Source organism: Melozone crissalis, unplaced genomic scaffold, assembly GCF_028551555.1.
Source record: "Melozone crissalis strain CALT ecotype California unplaced genomic scaffold, PUWL_Pcris_2 ptg000042l_1, whole genome shotgun sequence".
Classification (NCBI taxonomy): Eukaryota; Metazoa; Chordata; class Aves; order Passeriformes; family Passerellidae; genus Melozone; species Melozone crissalis.
This window is the reverse complement of record NW_026535820.1, coordinates 30,348,569-30,374,224: the sequence shown is the minus strand read 5'-3', so window position 1 is coordinate 30,374,224 and position 25,656 is coordinate 30,348,569.

Genomic DNA, 25,656 nt, shown 5'->3' with positions numbered 1-25,656 from the left:
GAATTTACTGCTCCTTGTCATCATACTTTCAATTTGTCATGGATCGTAAGATGGACACAATAACTTCAGAATGACATCATTTTATGCCATGACACCACACGTTTTACTTTTGACTATATGAAATGGCTTTATACAATCAATTTGATAAATATTGTCACAGGAAAAGTGACAAGCAGCAATGTTCTGAGACTATTTTGTTATCTGATGAAAGTTCTCCCACTATACCAGGCTATTATGAAGTTAGGCTAAATTTAGGGAATGGCAATGGCCCCCTACAGTGGGCAAACCAGTAGGCAAGCTGCAAAGGTTCCCCTCATTCTTGCTTTCCTTCTGTAGATGCTGAAGTATTATGGCAGCTCTTCTATATCTGAGTTGGTTAAACTTAAGACAATCAGTTTTTAAGTTTTTAAGCATCCTTCCCTTGTGAACTTCCTGTAAACAAAACAGAATAATAGGTTAAGTTTGTGAAAAGATATTAGACAGAGGTAACTTGAGTTACAGAGTTACAAAGTGCAGGAAAGACCAGCTTACACTCATTAAAAAAAAAAAGTAAAAATGGTGAATTCTGATGCTTCTGTCAAAGTGTTTTCTGAAAAGATGTTTTGCTTTTTCTGTGGAACACAGTGAAAATTCAGGAAGCAATCCAATAGTGGGAATATAGTTTGATTATGCTATGTGCTGCCCTATTAATATCAGGCAGGTTATCTCTTGCCAAAACACATGATCTGAATCACAGTGCTCACCCTGCTTCCCACCTGTAGGTCATTTTGTCCAAGAAGTGATTTGAGCATCATGACTTTCAGATGTATGGGTACAGAACCCTACTATACATCATCTTATAAAAGGAAATAATTCATTTTTTAGCAGGAGTAACCACCAAATGAGTGAGCAATGAACATCATAAGAGGGACAAGTAAGTACAGTTAGTAAAACTAACTTTAAAGATATTGGTTTATGTAGAATCCAGAAATAAGGGGCTAAAATGTATGTCTCAAAGCACTGATGGCTCTGGAGAGAACCAAGACTTATTTTTCCAGAACAAGTTGTGGAAAAGAGCAGGATGTGGCTGGAGAAGGGGGCCTTACAGAGACAGGGCAGCACTGTCCTGGGACAAAGCTCCTGTTCTGGCTCCTGGAGATAACCACAACACACTGCAGCACAAGCATAAGGATACGGCTTGGAGAAGCAGGCATGGACTGACGACTAATGACCACCACAGTAGGGGCAGGAGAAGGAAATCAAGGCCACCAAAGACCCTTGAAGACCTCTGACCCATTTCCAGAAAGGTTTAGAAGAATAAACTGCACATGATAATTAATTTATATAGAAAGGGAGAAATTCAGCTCCAGGATGGAGAAAACTCATCTATAAAAAGGTGACTCCACACAGAGCCAGGGTAGTGCCCACAGGACTCTGGACAGCTCTTCAGCTGGATAAATACTGGACCCAGGACTGGGGATCCTTCCTCTATCCTCTATCCTCTCCCTCTCCCTCTCCCTCTCCCTCACCCTCTCCCTCTCCTCTCCCAGTCTACCCCTTACTCAAAATCCACCACTCTATGTTTATGCTGTAAGTTTATGCTCTATTGATATTTACATACCAATTTCCATGCCATGTGTACAATCTACTAATAAAAATTGCTAGGTTTTTGTGAACCCTCTGACTTTTGTCATTCCATTTCAGCCACAAGCATCAGGGTTTTTCTCACAGGAGAGAAACCCTACTATATGAGAATTTCACCAGGAAAAACAATTTCTAATTACTGTGGAGGGATACAGAGTTTCTCTGATTAAATTGTCTCTCTCTTTCTTTTTTATTTTGCTAATGAGTAGTAAGGGAATGCATGTCTGTATATTTGGACTTTTTTTTTTTCACTTAGGGTAAATAGTGATCTTTAATTACTTTGATTCAACAAGAAGCATCCAACAACATATTTTATGAGTGTTTCTATCTGGCCCTAAGATATTATCAATGCAGCTCATGAGTATAGGAGTGCACAGATAATATAGATCCTGAAATTCTGAGAATTATATCTTTAGTTTTCCCGGATCAGGTGCAATACCCACATATACACCATTGAATCTCCTTGATTTCCTCCCCCTATCCCCTACACTCTTTTTTCCTCTTATGCCTCATTCAGAGTTTGTACTCTTCTTTCACTTTCTACATTTTGTCTCTTGTGAACTAATCTTTCAGTCTCCATGTTTTCATGCCTGTCACTGTCTAGATTTTATTGTGACCAAATCTTTTCCCACATCAATACCTCTGACTTTTTCATTCCTAAACATCCCTGTTCTGGGCTTTTAAAATCTCCAGATCTCTAGACTCTGATACATGCTGAAAAGTCCTTCCTTCTATTTCTCCAGAATCAATACATAAGCACTGTCCTACCCTGTTGCAATGTCTGCTAGCTATTATAATTAGATTGGTTCTGTGATGAACATCCTCAGAATTCTAGAGATTTGTGTGCTTGGCATAAACCTGGAAAATGAGTTCTCTCATTTTACTACAAGTCCCACAGATCACAATTCAAATGCTGCTGTATCCTTTAAAAGGCATGCAGGCAGACTGCTTAGACATGGAAATTCTTAAGTCTTCATTGTGGTAAGGTTACCAGCAAGCTGTCATCTGCCAAAATATTTTCTGACCCATTATTTAACTATTAATATGTTCAGAGTCCAACCAATGTCAAAGCTAAAATAACCCAGTGAGAGATTTTGGGACTGAGTAGATACTAGTCCTGCAGCTAGGTACAGTGCACACCAAATATATGTGCTTGGTATGTAGTTTATATACTCATGCAAAGGACTATTAGAATCTGCAGAAATGATTTTGTGAAAAGAAGATTTGAAGGCAGAGAGGAATCTGGCCAAGCATCAAACAGATACAGAGACAAGTGACAGCTTTCACAGCGGGTACAAGTACAGCAATCTGGCAAGACTGCTTTATGGATTCCTAGAAAAAAAGTACTGGTTTTTTGGTTTTAATTGCTTGGGAGTTGTTTTTCCCCCAGAGGAAAGTCTCTCAGAGGCTCTTAAATCACCCAAGAGGAACAGTGGGATTGCCACAGCTGCACATAGGAGCAGACAGCTGCACACTGAGCCTCACTCCCCTCCTGCCTCTGTCAGCTGCCTGATCTCACACAGCAATGCAAGGTCCTGTCCTTCATCATCCTTTCTTCTTTTCCAAGCTAATTTAAAGATTTTTCCTCAGACTTACCAATTGCATACTGATTTCTCCATCATGCTATCACTGCATGTACTTCCTTTACCTTTGAAACAGCTCTTTCACTATGTGAGAAAACACGTTGCAGTCCTGACACCCTGCCTATCTGAATAAATCTGTTGATTGGCATGTAGTCAACTTAGTTTTTTGCCAAAAATTCATCTGTGTGAATTCCATGTGTTGCTTATAGATTGTAAGAGAAAGAGCACGTGAAACAAAAGTACATGACACCATGGTTTGGGTACCATTGTCATGGTCTCTGTTTTTTGTGGAATCCTTCATGCAGGGTGGTGTCTGGTATCCCTCCAAATTCACAAGGTCTGTCAACAGAAGTCCATTGGTCAGGCTTTTTTTTTCTATGTAACTTTGTTGAATAAATAATTGTAATTTTTCAGGCACTTTTTTTAGTATTAGTAGTATGAAAGCTGCCAAATTTGTTAATAGAAAAGGCTTGCTGAAAACGGATTTATTTTATTAAATAGAGATAGGGATCTCTATTTAACTGCAATATCTTACTATGTGTAGATGGCACCATTTATTCTCCAGAGGGAAGGTTATAAGGGTAACTCTGGAAAAAATGGCCATGCTTAGTGAGCCTGGGCTTTTTGTTTTGCTCTGAATGATTCCTCCATTAAATAAAGCAAGAACATGAATATGTATTTCTCTTAAGAGCAGAGGAAATAAGTTATGAATAGCTTAGCTTACTTGTTTCTTTGCTCTTGACTCAACAAGAGTTCCAACTTCCTCTTACAGATATTTATGGGAGAAGAAGAAACCTCCAGATGGGCTACAATACTGAAAAGGAGCAGGTGATTTTGTAGAAGTAGAATTAGTTGGTTTAAGAAGTTTCAGGAGCATTCTGACAAATACCCCGATTTAGCCTATAGTATTTCCTCAAGACTAAAACTTACAGTTTCAGAAAAAGGCTTTTAATTCAAGCTAGTGTTGATGACATGGAGCAGTGTGAGGGAAATGGTGTGACAATTGTATGGAGCACAATGTGCAAGCAGGCGCCTCGGCAGTTATGTCTGATGTTTATTTAGAACTTTGTTATAGTGTCCTTACCTCCAAGATGTGTTCATCATCAGACAGAAGGGAACAAAGCTCGTGTTTGGATAGCTGTGTGCTTCCTACATCACAGATCCAGCCCTGACTCTTATCAGAGGAGTCAGGGGAACCTTAATCCACTCTAATTTATGTTCCTTTGCAACATAGCCCTTGTTAACCTTTCCCTAATAGGGAATAACTGGAAAACAGCAGGACTGGGCTCTACTCCAAACTTTTCCCAGCATTTGCCCCAACTTGAGACCATGTTTTGAGGCATGTTTAAAATTCTGGAATGGCTGGTTCTTATCAGCATGGTCTTCAAATTAAACTATCGTCTCCTCCATATACTCCAATCACGCAGCACAATACCCAGGAGAAAAAGAATGTTTTGCTGTTGACGTAGGGAAAGAAATGCAGTTGGCACTAAGTGGTGTTCTGCAAGCCTTGTCTCATCCCAGAGCAAATTTGAATGGTTAATTTTATGTCACAGCAACAACAATCCCTTAAACTGATGCAATAAAACTTCAAGGATGTGAACTGTACTCACAGTAATAGTATTACAAATTACATCCTCAATTAGCTAATCTTACTTTGCTGCCAATTTGGTTTAATTGTATTTTTCTTGGCTTTTTGGATAAAATTTATTTATGTGTTTGAACAGAAACTCTTTATGTTCTCAGTGTTCAGTGCTGCTTCTGTTCTCAGAGCAGGTTGGAATGGGATATGCTCTAAGAGAACTGCGGTACTGAGTGTCTTCTGAATATAAAAATATTTTTAAACTACTAAAAATACAGAAAATCAGGACAAATAAAAATGTTTCCTTTACAGATAACAACACGACTCTACATCATGAACAGATTATATCATCATAAGCAAAAGTGTGGGGATTGAACAGTGCTAGCTTTATCAGCTGTGTCAACACAGCCAAAAGCCTTGGAAATTGTCAAATCTAGGAGTGTGTTCCACATGAGATTTCTCTACCCCCTCCCCATAACAAAAGCCCAACCAAAATGCCTGAAAAACTTTTTCTGGCATGCAAAGAAGTTTTCTTGAGGTTACAAAAGCTGCTTACTTTTCACAGTGTTACTAGAGCCCCATCTGTGCTAATGTGTGATGGAACTGGTCATTTACAATGATGCTGCTGGTCCCTTCCCACAAAGCTGAGTTTTCTGCTTGAAGTGAGCCCTTTCTAAGCTCAATTTGTCTGAATCAAGTGAGCTTTCTGACTGATAAATATTTTATTTAGTTCTCCTTTGCTAAAGTCTCCCCCACAGGCTGTGTTGACAGAGATATAAGTTGCCATCTGGTTATGTACCTTGCTGTAAAGGACTATGACTGGTATTTGATACATAGGTTTGTTTTTCTTTTGTTTTCCAACCAAAACAAATCTCCAGACAACCCTTTGAAGCCTTTCTGAAGTTATTAGACCTAAAAACAGTTGGGCGATGCTGTAAGGGCTTATCAGATATGCCTCACTGTGTTCCCATAGCAACCTTTTAGAGGATAAAGCAAAGGCTATCAGGGGGAAAACTCTCCATGGGTCCAGATGCTGCAAAATGTTGCTGAATGTACCCAGAGGGCTTAGAGGGACAGAACAGGGCAAGGTACATTCTCAGCACATCCTGGATTTAAGAGCTCTAGGGAAAATGTGATAGACTTCCAGGGAAAGCCTACAAAAATATCAGAAATATGTCTTTGTTACTGGGCAAATAGCAGGAACTTGGACAAAGAAACTAAGATATGTGTATCTCAACATATATATCACTCATTATATTCTCTATAATTAATGTATTTTTAGCATTGCCATCTAGATTGCACTTTGCATTCCCTTCGTGTGTATGAGAGAAATTACATCAGATAAAAACAAAAAAACATTTTTTGTGGTGAACCTGAAGGGAAGGGGCACAAAAGGATCTTCACTCGGAAAATATTTTCTGTTTCTCTGGTTCAGCTATTGCTGATTCAGCTGGTAGCTCTTAGGTAAAAGATACTGAACTTTGGCTTCAGCATTCAAAGTAGCCAACCCTCTATCTCCTTCCCAAAACAAAAACCAACCAACCAACCAACCAAACAAAAATACAAAAAACCCACAACAACAACAACAACAAAAACCAAAAACTGACCAAAAAAAAAACACACACAAAAAAAAAAAAAAAGCAAAACAGAAAAGACCTTGCAATTTCACTTGTAAGAGAGGGAACTTGGAATGAAAAGTCAGAAAGAATTAATTTTGTAAAATATGTTACCTCCCTGGGTATGTGTCTGGGTAACACTTTTTGGACGATGAGGGCTTCTCAATGTTTTCAGTGTGGAGTCAAACTGCCATCTTTATATCACAGCTTGGACTTGAGGAGAAGGAAAACTCAACATGAGCTTTTTTCAGTTTTTTTTAATGGTACTGTCCTGGTAAGGGGGAAATCTCTATGACTATTTTTAAATAAATATCCTAACCCATAAAACACCTCAATTTATTTAGGCCAACAGTCTTGGAGGACTGTGCAAGGTGACACTTAAGCCACATCCGTAGGTGATGGTGTCTCATCAGCTGCATTCTTTGTGAAGAGGTTTAAGAGCCCTTCTGCTGTTCATTACTGATGGAGAGGCTGCTGCCTTTCTGCTGTTAGGAACTGCCTTTCATACAAAATATGGTTCCATTTACAATATATTTCCTGTCTTGTGTCTGAGACTTCCTCACATGTCAAGTATAGGTGTGAATTTGGCCTCAGGGAAGAGTGTAGAGATTGCCAAGATGAAAAAACAAGACCACTTCTGGGAAAACACCTCCCCCTCAGTCCCCACCCGTTTATAATCCTGATCTGCACTGCCCCTGCTTCCTGCTTGTGCTCCTCATTGCCTCATCACAGCTTTGCTTTCACAGGTGTGTGCACGGCTCATCATCCTGCCCCATTCTTCCCCTTTTATCCACAGCTGCCAGTACATTTAGGTCCTTCCTTCTTTCTGTAAGACAAACAACCCCCCCTCCGTTTTCCTCTCTTCTCAGCTTTCTCTTCTGTATAAGTTTTAACCATCTAGCTTTGTTACAATTTCCTCCTCCTCGCTTCCTGCCTCATCATGAGCCACTGTGATAAAAGCAAAATAAAGTCAGGCTGACAAGATACATTCAAAACTGAAAAGCCACACTCGTGGTTGCTGTGTGCTGCATTATGTTAATTTAACTGGAGAGGTTTGGTTCTAAAGGTACATAGGTGATTTCAGGCCAGTCCTCCATCACCTTCTTTCCTAGTGGGATGTTTTTGAAAACTGTCATCAAGTTATTGCTATGGCAATGAATATTCCTCCTTCAAAATTGGCACATTACTAATAGGAGATAATGATATGTACAAGGAGCTGCTTCCCTGCCTGCTCAAAGTGCTCTGTAAAACATCATTCATGACTTGCCCAAAATGTCACTGTTATTTCAGTACTTAATGACATTGTGATATTTTCTTGGCACTAGTATAACAAGACTCAAATGGAAATGTTCATAAGTAATTTGAGCAAATCATAGACCTTTACTTTATGTTTTTTTATTTAATTTTGCCATCTGTATCTGTTGCATTAAAATTCAATATTAAATGTTACAAAATGGTAACTGTGCAAAAGTCTTTGCAGATGTATTGCATCTGTTTATATATTTTCCCAGTAAATACAAGCTTGTTGCTACACAAAGGTTGTTTTATGTTGGTCATGGCCAGGTGGTGAGTGTGCTCCCTCTCTGTCCTTTGTGGATCAGAGGTTTCACCACCACGCACACAAACTCTCCTCCTCCCCTTCAGCTGGGGTGTGCAACCCTGGCCTCAGCAGAGCACCTGCTGATTTTGCAAATGGCTGAGTCTTTGAGTCACTAACATTTAACATTTCAGTTTCTCACACCTGGTTGGAAGAATGAAGGGTGATCATCCTCAACTTTTTCTAATAATTGCTGCCATCAGTTCAAGAAGACCAGAAGAAGTTAACTCAATGGCTCAATATCCTTTTATGTTCTTTTTTTTTCCCCTGATGCAGCAGGGACCTGTCCCCAAAATTGTAGCCTAGTGCTATTTTAAATATGCTATAAGGAAAATGAAAATTTCACAATTAAAAAGTCATAACGAACCCTCTACATTTGCTGAAATATTTAGCTCTTAGGGATTGCACTTCAAGATTGTGATTACAGTCAGTAGTGAGCCTCCATGATATTTTATTCTTCTTTGTTGATTTCAGTCTACAAATATCCACTCAGACCTAGGAAAGAGTTCTGTCAGTGTTAGCAGTCTTGCTGTGAAACTGTTTTATTGGAAACAGTTAAACTGCACAATGTTCATACTGTATTAATGAAAAAAAGATGATGTTATTAATGCTCTTAACTCTGTTTCAGCACAGATATGATCCAATAATAAAAAGTATTGTATTGTAAATGGTGCAATATTCTTTCTCATGTGCATCATCAATCCCTTGGAAATAATTATGGTTCTGAAAATAATAGGGTAGTGTTTGTTCTAGTCTCTTCTCTTTGTCAGTTCTGTAGCTGTTTCCTGTATTTTTCCTTCACATTCAAGCTCAGTTTAGGTGCAAAGCAACCCTTTTAATTTGCGTAGGGGAAAGATTACAAAGTCTTGAACAGGATCTTGATTTTTTTTTTTTTTTTGCTGCTTCTGCTGCTGCATATAAATGCTATAGGGATTTGTGGCATTAGTGTTTTAACACATTTTGATAGATGCTGTCATATGAAAAAGAGTTTCAGATAACAAGACTATTACTAGCATCTGTTTAGTTGTTTATTTGATTTATCTTTCTAGTGGTATATGTCAAATAAATTTTGCTTCAACCAATTTATGTCTACTACTGAACTGAGAAATAAGTTTTGAAAGATATCATGAAGCCAAATTGGAAGACGGCCAGATGTTAATGGTATATTCTTATCTTACACTGAAGTGCTTAGAGAGTTTCAGTAAAAAGGAGAATTTCATTTCCCCCCAATAACTGGTGTGTGAAGATCTGCAACTAGTGACTGATGAAAAAATAGAAGACAAACTAAAGAAATGATAACCCAAAATAACATGTAATAGGCACTATTAGATAAGAATCAACAAGCTAATTTGAATCATTGCAGCACAGCTGAGCTACTGAAAGCTTTGGGAAAAAAATCACTAACCTGTTTCCACCACCATTTTGATGGAGACAGAAAATAATGCTCTAGCACTGCTTAAAAGCAACTTTCTATTTAGGCCTACCATGCAGACCTGTCTTTGTAATCTAGATGAAGGAGCAAGAAATCTAACAAAATACAATAAAAGATCAACAGATATTTATTTTCAGTTCAGAAAGATAACCTTTTTCTAAAGATAACCTTATTCTAAAAGCACCATAAATCGGAGAACTCAGCTTATGCTGGTTATGTCTGAAGTCACCCAGATTCCTTTGACTGTAGAAAGCCTTGCCAACTACACTTTGTTACAACTTATAATGAACTCCTAGATAATATTAAACCTTTGTGTCCAAATCACATCAAAATTTAGTGCCTGTAGGCAGCTGTGAGTGGATTCTGGCATAGCAGCTCAGCCTGTAAGAGGGCTGAGTCAGAGAGAAGAGGGTCCTGGTGACACATCCAACAAGACAGAAGTTCACTGATGGCTGGAACATCAGCCATGCAGGAACATCCTGTCCAGCCAGACACCTTATGATCTTTCAGATTTTTAGAATTAGGTCATGTGAAGCTTTCTACTATTTTCAGATCTCCGTGCCTAAAATTCCTCTGTCACGATGTTTCGAATTGCAGCACATAATATTTTGTCTAAATAGCCCCTTGCTAAGTAAAGTTGTGAGATGTGGTCCAGTGCTTTTAGCAATCAGGTTTTATATTAAATTGCTCTTACATGAACTGTTTAGTGTTTGCCTGTACATTAACTCTTGTGGTGAATGGCCTGAGGCCACTAACAAGAGAGGGCATGTCTGTACCATCAGAGAGAGTGCATGGAGGGGCTGTTGGTTCAGAAGTCATTAACAGGGCACTGTTCAGAGCTGCAGACTGCACCTAGTTAAGAATATCCCTAAAATAGGGCATTATTTACATTTCTGAGAGAACAGAACCTCCTGAAGGGATTCTTTTAGGCCACAAAGGCAATCTAGAGCCCAATCATACAGTCACTGTTGTGCTAATTAAAAAAACCCAACCAAACCACTACCATTGATATAAATCTAAGTTATTTAAAGAAACAAATAATCACAAACTGAACTCCTAGCTTTGAGCTGCACATTTCCCAAAAGAATCCTCAGGTATTAGCAGATCTTCAGCTGGGATGGATTATCTTGGAGGCATGTATTTTTGGGTCAGGATTTTCCTTGCTTTCTGGGAAATGAGAAAGATACTCTTATACTTTTGTAGATAAACAATGCTGAAACAGTGATAATTCTTGCCACCTGTGAGGGAAGGAGTTGCAGAGGTGAAGTTTGAGCAAAGAGGCTTTGTTTCTTTGCAGCAAAATTAGATGAGAATGGAAAACCTTGCTGGTTTGTTAGGAGAGAGAAGTTAGAGCAAAACCAGCTTCAGTCCAAGCCCTGATTTAATATGGATGGGCTTTGGAAAGCTTTGGTCTGAATATTTGCTCATAGCATCTTCCTCATAACCATCTTCCTCATTTCTTCCTCACTATATATTTTTTTAACAAATAATAAAACTTGCAAGTGACAATACAGTATTTTCCCACTGATATCAGAAACATCTGCTCTGGAATCTCTGAAATCCCTGATGAGAATCCCACGTGCCAACAAGCAATATGAAAACCAGGAGGCAATTTCTAAGCCTAGTGACATTTTGCCTGATTGGCTGATCCCTGCATAAACCCATGCAAATGTAACATCACAGCTGGCCCGAATCCTTCTGACAAAACTATGAAAGGATCAATTAAATGAAAATCACAGGCAGTTGCCTCTCCAGACTGAGCAACTCTAAGCCAACCACTCTCAACATTCACTCTTTGACAAGCAATGAACACTGCCTGTGTGTAAAAATGAGATTGAACAAAGTGACACATTTTATTTTTTATAGCTGTGAATTACCTAACATAATCCTGCAAGTTAAAAAATCTTACAGAAATAGAAATAGGAATAGTTACAGCAAAATCAGTTCAGATAAGAAGTTACTATCCCAAACTTAAGTCCCTTCTCTTCATTTCCCACAAGACTGTTTGCAGTTTATAGGGTTGGGCTTTTTTTCCTTCAGAGGCATCCCTCTCCTCTTGGTTTTGACTTGGACAGAAGCCTCAAAATATTCTTCTAGGTGCAACCAATCCCTCAGAGTCTTCCCACTCTACAGGAGTTTTATACAGAATGGCAATGGGAAGAATCAAACTTGTAGACAAAAATAGAATCATAGAATCACAGAGTGGTTTGGGTTGGAAAAGGACATTTAAGGGTCATTAAGTCCAACCCCCCCACAATGGCAGAAATATCTTTGAGTAGATCAGGTTGCTCAGAGCCACATTACATGCGACCTTGAATGTTTCCAGTGAAATGCACACAAGGAAAGGGATTTTTACCTTTTCTTCACAGACCTTCGATCACAGTGTGTCAGAATGATTTCCTTCTGTGCAATGTCCGATCTTTGGCAAAACTAATAGTAGGCAGAATGATAAATGCTGCAAGAAATTTTATTGTCAAAATTTCATGTTGGAGAATTATGTAATGCATTTATACAAATATTCTGAGTACAGGTTATCAGAAAACCTACCCCATTCATCAGCATACACAGAATCCTGTGGGTATTTCTACAAATATATGTACACATGTGCATGTCCAGAGTGTGTCTGTTCAGTTTAGAGTGTCACATTAAGCTGCATTAAGAGCATGTGAATCTCTCCTGTTCTTTTCATCTTAACTTTATGGTCTGGATGTTTCACAGCTTTCTGGTTTGACTTGGCTCCAAAACATCAAACCATTCAGCGCTCCTGAATCTTAAATTTATGTTTCACACACACCTTCTTTCTGCCTTGGCAGGACCAATGGAGTCTGTAAATCAGAATCTGTATTGGAGACTGATTACAACTGAAGTTATTAAATCAAGATCATGACTTTATTACACCAGTAATGGTTTACAGCTGATTTATAGTTCATTATTATTGTTCCTGTTAGTAAAGCACTGTGAAGAAAAGAAGCATTAGATCAATGTGTATTTGCCAGAATATTGAGAAAATAAAAACTAATTTAAAAAATCATATGTAACCATATATAAAATTATAGTGAATAAATCCACATGCATTCAAGACATTTGTTATTTTGTGATTTCTTTTGCAGGGTTTGACTGGTTATCCCTTTATATTTCAATTAATGCCACTTTGAATAATAAAATACTCCAAACATAATCATATTTTTCTGCATTTCCAATTAGATAAATAAAGTCAGTGATGAAATGTTTCTCTGAAAAGCATAAAATCTATTCTGTAGGTGGTGCTTGGTAACAGCAAAGTAGTGTAATTTATGTTGCATGTTAAATTGCATGAAAGCACATCACATTCCATGTTATAAGGCAAATTTGGAGTTGGCTGGTGCCTGTTTCGTGACTCCATTTGATTGGAGTAGATGATCAGTTAACACTAAGAGCATTAAAAATTATTGATCTATTTTATTCTAATAAGGCATGACCAAATACACATAGTTTGAAGTCCAAATTTGCCTGCCTGATTTGTTTTTACGTTTCTAAAGATGCAGGACTGATGAGAGATAAATACAGCTCATCTGACCAGAAATCCTGTTTAGAAATCCCAGCTCTATGTTTCTCCTTGTATCTTAATTCCCCAAATGATTCTCAAGTGCATTCAAACTTCCAGTCTTTAATATCTTCACAGAATTTTCCCACATTTATTCTGTGAACTGTTTTCTCACCTCCCAATAAGTACATGTCACTGGAAAAGTCATTACCCTCAAGGGCACATCTTGGATCAAAGATAATTTTTTTTGTAAATGAATGAATGTAGGAATTCTCATCCTATCTCCGGGTGATGCCCCATTCTTTTCACCTACAGTGACTCCAGTACAATGTGAAAACATAGCTAGACCTTGCCTTCCTATGAAATTCCAGCTGAATCACTCAAATGATAAAGGCCTGTTATTTAAGGCAAAAAAAAAAAAAAAAGATAAATACATCCTAAAATGACCTAAAATGAGGCTTCTTATTTTTCAGAGAGTCTTCTTAGTGGAGAAAAATATATAAGAGGTGATAAAACTAAGTGGTATAACTTTGATTGTCACATCTTCTAGGCTACTCTGTTTCCTATGAAAGGCAATGTTCATTTTGCAACATCTGGTGTATTATTTTGGAAAAAAAATAATGATTGATGTAATAATAATATTTTAAAATATTATATAAGACATGCCATTGTAAAAATCAATATTTAACTTCAAAAAAGATTACCTCAGTTTAGCATAAATGATTACATTTCAAAAAATCAATAAGGATCAATTAGTTATTAGATTTAAAGATGCACACAGCTATGATGCTGGATTGAAATATAATGGTATTACAGTATTCATTTCACCTCTTTGTGAAAATAAAAAGCATCATAAATCAAATGCCATGTCTCAGTGAATTCATTTTTAGTGATGTCAGAGTGGGAAAAGATGGAAGTACTAAAGTGCAATAGAATGATTTACAGAAGGCCGATATGGATTAATTTTATCACTGCTTCCTTTAGTTCCTGCCTTTATGTGTTCCCTAGCCTGTGAAGCTGTGCTTCACAGCAAGCCTCATCTGCTCAGGTTAACAGAAATCAAGAGAATACAATCACCCCTTCTTCATTTTTCTGCTGGCACTCTGGTTTCAGATGCAGCATAAAGAGAAATTTGAATGTCTTCCAGTTGTGATCTTTCTTCTGGGGGAAATGAATGTCTAGGAAAATTTAAACTCCATTCTTTTAATCAGTGCTGGAGTTTTTGCTTTTCTCTTTTCTGTTGCCAGACTGTGGTTGGTGACACACCAGACCTCACCATCTTTTTTGAGCAGGATTAAAGCTAGGCAGAGCATTCATCTGAGCTGCTGCCACCCTTGTCCCATCCCTTATCTCTTGTGGGAGCAGATAAAGCAGCATGGCTCTTTCCTGTGACCTCGTGGGAGTCTGCCCCAGGAGCCCAGGCCTGGGAGGGGACTCTGGGTCATGATGGTGGCAGGGCAACACTGAGGGGTTATTGGCTCCATGGCTGGGTCCTCTCCCACACCTTGAGAGGGTCTCTGACAGCTCCTGCCCCACCACCGCTCCCAGCCGAGGCCAGCTGTGACAACGCACCTGCCACCACACTCAGCCAACACCTGCATGGAGAACAGCCCACAGGCTGAGACCACAGGCTGCCTTAGATTCGTGACAGATCTCTGCTAAAAGGCAAAATATTGGGAAATGTTTCTAAACCTCGTCTGGTTTGGACAATACTTTATTATATGATACATGAGCTTATAGGGACAGACATTATTAATTTTAAAGCTTGAAGGTGCAGGTGGATTTATAGCAAAGTTTTCTCAACTGCTCTAATAGATTGTACTGCTTCTATGAAATGGAGAATCTGCTTCAACACCTGGGAAACACCAGTAAGGCTTTGCCTGCTTTTAGGTACATAAACCACTCTAGGCACAAGGGGTACTGTGGGGAAATAGAAAATGCTTATAAAAGCATGACAGATACACAAATAACTTTTTGAGTGGATAAAAGAGAGTGATGAAAGAAGATCACTCAATTATTTCCTACCAATTCACAGTCCATCAGTGTCAGATTGGATCATCTCTTGATGACAATCCTCATAAGTGTTTTTCTTCTTTATTTTGAAGAACAATATTGAATGGTGTTAATTTCATTTTATACTAAGTTACTATTTAATCTTTTTGTTGTAATTGTCGTTAAATGCCCACAAATTTCTGCAGGCATTCATGGTCCACAATATACATACCAAAGTTCTCATAAACATAGTTGCTAGTTTGTATTTTTGTACACCTAACAATGAATGCACAAGAAAAGAAATTTAATGGTGAATATATAACACATGAAAGCAGGAAATAGAATGTTTTTTTTTTTTAACAATCTATCCCTTACAAGTTTTAGTAAGGAAATTAATTTTTATCTTGTGTTCAGCACAACATTTTCCCAGGAAAACTTATGAGTTGGTAGGGAGCATAATCAATGTATATAATCAATATCTTTGCCTTACAAGAAGTCAATATATTCTTTATTTACTATGACATAGTGAGAAGTAAGAGACATGTTAGTTTTAAAACATTAGAGAAAAAACTCAATGGGCAGCAAACATTCATTGATTCCAAAGGCAAGGACCGGCATGGAAATTAATTTTCTTCTTCCAAGTTTTCTTTTTCAGCTACAAGGAAAAAAAATTAATTATGTTGACATTTTTATTGCTTCTCTTAAAAAAAAAATCAAGAAATAGAAACAAATAATCAGCTCAAAAATCCTTCAGCTTGTTTTCTCTTATATATAACACCACTAGCTATATAAATCATCAGAGTGCTGTTGTGGCACTTATGTCCCAAGGTGTATATATATGCTAAATGTATATATATATGCTAAATGTAGTTGGAATACTTCTCAAATTTTCTTTGAGATGAATGGGGGAGGGAGAGATAAAAAGTCATCTAATTTTCTATGGCAGGACATGAATTTGCATAAAATTAATTTTGTGAGCTGGAACTTCATCATTCCTTTTTACTACTTAAGGCCACTGAAAAGAACTAACTTGCATACACAGATTTAATTGGGTTGGTTTCACTCTGCTTAAAAATTCAGAACTAAAAGTTCTGAAACTTTCCATTTATAGTTTGCAAAATTTCTCCACTGTATGCATGTAGAGAAAAAATTAAAGCAATGAACTAAGTGTTTAACACTAAGAGTGAATTTTGCAATGTAGTAACAGTACAGAAATGGTTAAAGAAGTAAAAAAACACCAGGGGGTACAGAAGGAAAAACTTACACTTCTGAATACAGAATTCCTTTTATCTAGATTAATATACCTTAATTTAGAGTACCCTTTATAGAGTGAAGAAAAGTATTTTAGACACTGAAATATCATTGGGTAAGTCTGGCCTGCGCAGAGAGAAGAGCCACATTCTGATGGAACTCTGAGCAATTGCCCTTTCCATGGATGTCACATTGTTACCAATACCAGACCATTTCAAAGGGAAAGAAAAAACTCATTATCTTTTCTGTCACTACACAAGCTCCTAGTGACTCCACAAGTTAAAAATAAAACATAATCTATTTAATAAATCATAATCTATTTAACCTCTGCTTGTGCATTCAAATTATGGTTTTGCTGTTAAACTGATAAAAAAATGTCATATTCTACTGAATTGGATGTAGGAGATGGTTGCTTAGATAGTTCTGCACAAAATTATTTTTATTGTATTTCACTGAAAGAGTTCTCTTGCCAAATGATCATTACTCATGATTCCAGACCTAAAAGCATTTCCAGACTACATGGGTTCAATCATGTTGTTAGGAGGGAAAAAACTTAGGGACCAGATTAGCATGAGCACAATGCTTGTCTCAGAACCTGCTATAACATAATCCTTTGTGATTGGAGCTAATAAAGTAGTTCTATAGCAAAGAGCTTGGCTTACACTTCCAGCAAGGCATAAAGAGCAATATGATGCCAGCTAAACATGAATACACATCCTTTGAAAAGAACCACCCTGCTCTAACACTCTCATGTAAGTTTCAAAAAGGTTGAATTTGAAGAAAAATCTTCATATTAAGCTCTTGGCTTTTAACCAAGGATCTTTGAAACAAAACATAGGAATCTCTACAACTGGACCCAAAGGGACTGTGTTGAAAGAAATGTGTGGAACTCTACGTCAAGTGGGTTGTGCACACATAGCCACAGAAATCTTGCTGAGGATATTTAAAAACTCAAAAAAGATAGCTTTTAAAAGATTTTGTGCACTGCTTAGAGCCAGATGCTGTCGTGGTTTAACCCCTGCCAGCAACTACAGACCACACAGCTCACTGCTCCACCAGTGGGATCAGGGAGAGAATCAGGGGAAGAGCTGGAAAAATACTCAAGGACCAATAAAATGACAATTTAACAGGAAAAGAAAAAGCCACACGTGCAGAATGAAACAAGGAATTAATTTGCTGCTTCAGGTAGGCAGGCAGGTATTCGGACACCTGCAGGAGAAGAAAATTAATTCTTCTCCAGCCAAAACCAGAACTGATGCTTGGCTTTGTCAACAGTATTTATTGTTGCTTAATTGTTTCCCTTATCATGTTTATAATTTCCTTGTCCTTCATCTCCTGGCCTTTGAAAACAGAGTTATGGGACATCAGCTTTGGTATCTGCATTCAGAAAAGGTCTCTGACAAGTCTTAACACCATCATTTTAGACATTTTAGTGAGAGAGGACCTAGCAACTAAATATTGTTGTCATTATAAGAAATTATAGTAATTACAGAAGTGCTCAAATATCTTGAAGAAAAGCATCAGAAAATTTAAATCTGAAAGAGAACTAGCCCTCTTCTGGGGAAAATGCCATTCAGTATTCCATAAAGCAATAAGTAGTCAGAAGCCCTCTAAAAATCCTCCTTTCTGCCTGCAACACCAATGGTATGATTGCCAAATTTTTAAGCATCGATTGAAAGGTAAAGGAGAAAAACATCCCTGCTGGAACAATGTACCACAAGAGGAAGGACAGAAATTAAGTGCAGTGCTGCTGGAACAAACCTGTGTTCTGTGTAAGCTGTCAGGATCATGCACAGGAAAGGGATCATCTGCTTTTGGCATGGCATCTGTCTGTACCTTTGACACGAGATTCTGGAGACTCAAACTCCTCTGGACATTGTCAGGTGGACAAGGAACAGCAAGGAAGAAGAACAATGCTCCAACAAATGAAATCACATACAAAGTAAGTCCTTTAAGAGAATGTGAGAAACGTAAACTGAAGCATTTTCTTTTCCATCAATGGGACAAGGCAAGGACAAAATTTGACAGACTTTTTTTTTTTTTCTGTCTCCACTGATTCCTGTTTTAGTCCATACTTTCAAACATTGCAGTTACAAATTAGATACTGGTTGTTACTGTGAGGGCATGTATCTCCCTCAAAGAATCTCCACTCTGGTTTAATCCAAGATAATTTATGTACTGTGGAAGACAGAAGTTTATTTAAATTTTACCATTTGGGGTTTCCAGAACATATTTAAATTTACTTCCAGATTTTATCTTTGGACAAGGAAAGTCAAACTTTCAAAACAACATTTATTCTGTAAAACAGTAAAAAAAAAAAAGAAGATGTGATCTTCCATATTTACATATGGAACTAGGAAAGTATTGAGTTAGGTAAAAGATGGTACTTAGAGGACTCTTCAGATATTGCCATTGGTTTGGTTTAAAAGAAATACTTCCCTCTGTTGAAGTTCACGTTTGCACACTCTTTAAAGGAGGATATCCTTTGCACAGATTTTGGTTGCTCTAGTCTAAAAGAGCATTTTATTCTTTATAATTGTGTAATATTTTCCAAATGTTCATGTTAGATATAATGTTTGGAAATTACATATTTCAGTAAGGTATTCACATAATTACAATATGCAATACTACAGCACCACTTGTCCTGCAAAATTATTGACAAATACTGTTTGCCACACCTAAATGTGTTTAACCCAAATACCAAGCTGATTATTTACACTGATTGCTTTCTGGGAAAAATCAGGTTGCTTCTTCCATCCTGTACCTGACTGAAAGCACAGGATTTATTTTTGATCCTGGGCTGCATCTGTGGGGACATTGCTAGCAGAGAGGTAGAAATCTGATTTTCCAATTCTACATAAAGCTTGTCAGGCCACATCTGTAGTACTGCATCCAGCCCTGGTCCCAAAATTCAAAACTGACCATGGACTGATGGGAGGGATCCAAAGGAGGGCCATGAAGATAAAACAAAAGGCTGTAGAACCTGCCCTGTGAGGAAAGATGGGAGGAGTTAAGTCTTTTAATCTGAGAAAAGATGTCTCACAGGGGATCTCAGAACTGTATTCCAGTATTTAAAGTGTCACTATAAAGAGGATGAAGATCCACATGGCAAAGTCAGGGAGCAACATGTAAAGTTGTGCCAGGAGTGGTTTCACCTTGACATAAGAAATAATGTTTTTATGGTGAGTAAAACCATTCACTGGAACAACCTCCTCTCCTCTTCATTGCTGAGGGTTTTCCAGATGCAGTGGGACAGGGTGCTAGATGATCTTCCAGAGGCTCCCATTCCTGTGCAAGTTTGGACCAGATCTCTTTCAATCTGTGCTGTCCTGTGACTGTATAACCATAACTTACACAGATTCATCTGATGAAATTGGTACAGGCTATGCTAGGAGACTTCCCCACATAGTAAATCATAAGAAAAGTCACAGCTGACAAGTTTCAGATCTTTTATAGGTAACAGAAAACAGAAAATTGGGAAAATTCCTGGAGTGAGTGGGATTTACACATTGGCTGCAGAATTGCAAAAACACCAGAGAGCAAAAACAGGATAAAATCCTTTAATCTTGCAAACAAACAGCTCGAGGACTTAATTAGCAAAACACCCTTGGTCATTTTGTTTTAGGCAGAAGTTTCATCCCACAAAATATGAACTCTGTTTTGACACAATATGAGTGCTTCAGGGGAGAAGAGTAGAGGTCTGAGTTGTTAGTTAAGCTGGGAAATCACAAATTCTCAGAAGAAAAAATTAAAATTAGTGTTGGCCTATACATACAGTACAAAAAAGAACTCTGAATGTGAAAGCCAGGAAAATAGACCAAACAAATATACTGGATGCAAGTGGTGAAGTCTGATTCCAGCTGGCTCCAAGGAGGCCAGTGCAGGAGCTGAGGGAAGCTGGTGCTGTCTCTGCAGATGAACTTCTCAAGTACTTCAATATTTGTCATCTTTCTTTCTCAGTACCCAAATCAGTAATTAAATTTATAGGCAAGGAATTAAGTTAAATTTCCCAAGTTCAGTCTGTTTTGACCCCAACAGTAGATAAAGTGAATTTTGTTTAAAGATCAGTTATTTGAATTATGTTGGCATGAAAAATAGAATAGATTTGAAACTCATTTTTGCCTTCAATGGGAATTTGTCCTTAAATATGAGCAGTCTAGGACTGTCAACTTTATTAATAATATCTTGCACTTTTGTAGAGCTTTTCATACTGAAATATCCCAAAATATTTTATAAATTACAGCCTACTGGTCATCCAGCTTTCTGCCATTTAGAGCATCTCCAGCAAAAAAGGATAATGAATAACTTTGGCTATGGAAATGACAACCATATTTCATTTAATACAATTTTTTGAACTTGTTTTGGAATCAAAAGCCCCACACTGTCTGCCTCCCAGGACTAAGAATTCATCACTGGAAAATTACCCCTAATACATTGCAAAAAAAAGAACATTTTGTGGGCTCCATCTAGAGCTGGTAGCAGCAGCTATTTAGCCTGTGCCTCATGAGTTTCTGCCATGAGGAAGGAGTTTGTGTGGCAGCTCAGGCTTGGACTCTGCGTAAGGAAAATCTCTGCCAGATGCTGCAATGCTGAGAAAGGACTGAGGAGTCGAGGAGCTCAAATAAGTTCCCCACCAGTGAGAAGCCACCTCAGATGATCCATGTGCGCTGTGAAGAACATGGAAGGCCAGGGAAGAACAGATTTCCATGTGGACAGCTGGGATAATTTCCCATGTAAACAAGACAACAAATTTATTTTTGCCTTGCAATAGATTAACACATCAATTTCTAATAGCTTTCTGAACAAATAGTTATATGAACACACAGCTTTTCTAACCTTTGACAGAATGTTTTCTTCATCCTCAAGGCAGCAGCAAGCCTTTTTCCCCTTTTTTTAACTTCAGGCCAATAGAAGAAAAAGAACAAGATTTGCTACTTCTGGGAGAAACATAGTTCAGCCTAACATATTTAGGATTAGATATACCTTTCTGAGGAAGTATCAGTATTTGCATTTTTGGTCTCCATTCAGAAGTGTATGACACAGTTTCTAGTCACACTCTGTCATGCAAGGCAGAGCTTTCCATGGTAACTGGTTAATATAAATAAGTACATAAAATTTATTGTCTTTCACTGAAGCCGCATATGAAAGAAAATGTTTCAAACTTTGCACTGTGTCCTTCAGCATTTTGGGAATGCTTATATATCTTATATAATTACCTGCAGAGAAAAATAATATTTAAAAAATTTCTAGTATGTCAGAATGAAGGGTAAACAGTTAACTCTTAATTAAGGAGTAAAAACCTTATAGTACACAAATTTCTTTTCCTGGTTGGTGTTTAAAAGATCTGGTTTTCTATATTGTTTAGCCTGTGTCAAACAAAACAATATATTCTGTTTCTTCTTCAAATTCTTGACAAGTAAAGACCTAAGAGTAAAACTTTTAGGCAATAGCACATGCAAATTTCAACCTTTGCCTATAGACAATGAAATAAAAGAGAGGATTGTAGACAGAACATATTTTTCCTTTTGTCACTCCCTGTCTATTTAAAAGTAGCAAAAAAAATGCAAAACCATTGCATGAATAATTCATATCAAAGCAGATTTTTTGTTCTCTTCATGCTCTGAATTGAAGCATAAATGCCCTGTGTCTGTGTACACCAGCTAAGTATCTACTTGCTTCCAGAATCTTCCCTGTCTACTTAAAATTTCAGAATCTAACGGTTAAAAACAGAGTGATGTACAGCTCTAAGCTAAAAGGTAATAATCATGTGAATAATAGAGAAGATATTTGGAGGAATAAAGGAAAAAACTTGTTCCCATTCTGTGCTTTGAACATGTAAGTGCAGTGAGATCTCCTAGTCATAACCACATGTAATTATTATCTCTTTCTCCTCTGCAGCAGTTCGTCCCCAGTTTTCAGGATATTTCTAAAAAAGTTATTTTTGTGAGCTTAGAATCATAAGCTGGGAATTTGCAGGAAAGGAATTCTTCCCACCCCTATTTGATTTCCCCAGAGCATTTGCTACAGATGACTGATAGAGCTTACTGATTTGGGCTACATTATTTTTCTCATATCTGCTGCTGATCTATCCTGATATTGGAATAAATTATTAGCTAGTGCATGGTACTGTAAATGCATTTCAAACACTTAATGCATTCCATCTACTGTTTTAAAATTATTTGTTTCCATTATCTGTTGATACACAATTGTAGGAGGTAGGGAAGTTCTTTCTTTGTCAAATACAACACTGAATATTTTCTTCTTTGATGATGTAATGGAATGAGGGAATAATGACTTTTGCTGAAGGAATAGTGAATAACATTCTTTTAGCCCTGTAGACATCCATATTAACCCCTCTTTTTTTTTTTTTTCTTTTTTTTTTTCAGTTCAGGTATTTTTACTACTGTTTCAGAGTATCCTGCTAGATTAATTGTAATTTTCACCACATAACCACAGCAGATCACAGCTACCATACTCCTATACACCTTTCTAACCACTTGGCTGGCTTTCCCTGCTCACTCTGCCAAAAGATCCTCACTCCACAGGAGCTGACGCTACTTCCACTGCTGTTAATTTTTAGTTGTTACACAGTGCCAGATTTTAAAATCTCACCGCAAACACAAATGGATTCAGAAGCTCTTTACACAGATAGCACCCAACAAAGGCCAGTGGTTATGCCTGGGATTTATTTATGCCAAGTTTCCTAGTCTTTTTCTAAGTCCCTTTTTTCTCTCTTGAGTTGGCTGGTGCTCTGCACCAGAACGAGAGCAGAGGACACAACTGACTCGCTCAACATGAGACAGCAGTGCTCACTCACATCCCAGAAAACCACCTGTGTCCTGGGCTGCATGGAAAGAAAGGTGACCAGAAGGTGGAGGGAGGGGATTCTGCTCCTCTGCTCTGCTCCTGTCAGACCCCACCTGGAACACTGGGCACAGTTCAGGTGCTTCCAGCATAGGAAGGACATGGAACTGTTGGAACAAGTCCAGAGGAGGGCCACAAAGTTGATAAGATGGTAAAGTCCCTACCCATGAAGAGAGGCTGAGAAAGTTGGGTCTGTTCAGCCTGGAGAGGAGAAGGTTGCCTGAATACCTCACAGCAGCCTTACAGTACCTGAAGGGGACCTGCAGGGAAGCTGGAGAGGGACTCTCCATCAGGAGCTGTAGTGATAGGGCAAGGAGTAATGAGTTCAAACTGAAAGAGGGGAAATTTAGATACATGAAACAAATTCTTTAGTGTGATGGTGGTGAGAGACTGCAGAGAAGTTGTGAATATCCCATTCCTGGCAGTGTTCAAGGCCAGGTTAGATGGGGCATTGGACAGCCCGGTCTGGTGGAAGGTGTCCCTGTCCATTGTAGGGAGTTGGACATAAAAGATTTTAAGGTTCCTTCCAACCCAAACCCTTCTATGATTCTAATTAAAGCAAAATTATTCTCAAAAAATGTATTTAATATAGAACAGCCTGCATCATTTAAAGGATGCCACTGAGAAGACAGTGGAAAAGTCCATGTAAGTACACAGAACTAACTCACCAGAGAAGATGAAGCAATAAGCCATTAAAGTTTTTTCAAAGGTTTACAGCTAGCAGTATGTGAGAGGGGTAATTGGAGCAGCTAAAGTTAGTTTAGTTACATTTATCTTCCAAATTCCATTAAATTAAATGAAAACAAGATAAGACCAGAGGGTCTTAGCAACAATTGACCGATCTTAAAATTTGTTTTGCAAAGTAATTTAGCTTGGAAAGAGCTCAGGAAAGAAAATCAACTCAAATGTTCAAAGTCTGCCAAAATCACAAATCTCTTACAGGGGAGAGTTATTGCCAGCCTTAAAAATAAGTGTTTCCATTCGCCAGTAATGATACAAAAGCTACAGAAGGCAAAATACTTCACAAATCCATTGCTACTTCTTCAATGTATTTAAAAATGTTTTTAGGTTCTTTGACACTAAAAGTGAAATCTGGCAGTTGTTTTAGGTTTTTACTTTTCACTCTTCCTGAAAGACAATATTTAGCATTCTGCAGGGTTTTTTACGTAATTCAAGATCTCTTTATTCACCTGAAGTGTTATATTAGAAAATCTCTCATATCATCACTAGTGAAATAGCAGTTGAATATTTCACAAGATAACTTTTGGTGCAATTTATCATATAACTAAATTAAAGAAGGCTGCAAAAAAGGACAGGTGGTGTACCTTATGTTTTCCTCAATTTACAAGATTGCGGATAAACCCTTATGGTACAGCAGCTGCTTACTGTCATACTTTTCTATTAGTAATCAGTTTATGTACCACAGTTTTGCTCACATCAGCTTCAGATAATACCTTCTAAATAGCTCAGCAGGTCAGATTTCAATCTTCTGTGATGTGATAATTCCATTAGATCATCATCCTTGCATTATTTCCTCTGTTCCTTTCGCTACTGACATATTTTGTTTATCCTACCAATCAATTCCTTTTTCAAGAGTCATCCTTCCACATGACTAAGCTTTTCCAGTTTTCAAATGTTTTCTCTGATGTATTCCCTAATGTTCCTACATTTATTTTCTGAAACATCCTATAAAACTCACCTTCATCCGAAGGGGATAATTAAACTGTTCTTTGTCTCCTGTGAATTATAACTCAGACAAACTATATTGTTCTCTTATCTTTCACTCTCCAGACATTTCTTTCAGCTTGATAATGAAGTTTGTATTGGGTTTGCATGGCAAGGATTTGGCAGAGGGGAGGCTGCCAGGGTGGCTTTTGTGAGAAGCTGCCAGAAGGTTCCCCATGTCCAAGAGAGCCAATGTCAGCCGGTTCCAAGCTGGACCCACTGCTGCCCACGGCTGAGCCCAGCAGTGGCACTGGTAGGGCCTGTGGGATTACGTAGCTAAAAAGAAGGAAGTCTACTGCACACCACAACTGCAGATGGAGAGAGGTGTGAGAATATGTGAGAGAAATGTCTCTACAGACACCAATGTCAGTGGAGAAGGTGGGGCAGGAGGTGCTGCAGGTGCTGGAGCAGAGATTCCCCTGCAGCCCATGTGCAGAGCATGGAGAGGCAGCTGTGCCCTTGCAACCCATGGATATCCTCAGTGGAGCAGAGATCCACCTGCAGCCCGGGGAGGAGACCCATGCCAGAGCAGGTGGATGTCCAGAGGGAAGGAGGCTGTGGTCCCATGGGTGGCCAACATTGGAACAGATTCCTGGCAGGACCTGTGGACCCATGGAGAGAGGAGCCCACACTGGAACAGGATTGCTCACTGGACCTCTGGACCCGTGGACAACCCATGCTGGAGCAGCCTGTTCCTGATGGACTGCACCCATGCACACCCGGGGCAGTGCATGGAGTGCTGTCTCCAACAGGAGGGACTCCACGCTGTAGCAGGGTTAGAATGTGAGGAGTCCTCCTTCTGGGAAGGAAGGGGGACAGAGATAACATATGCTGAACTGACCTACTCTGATTTCTTTTGCAATAAATT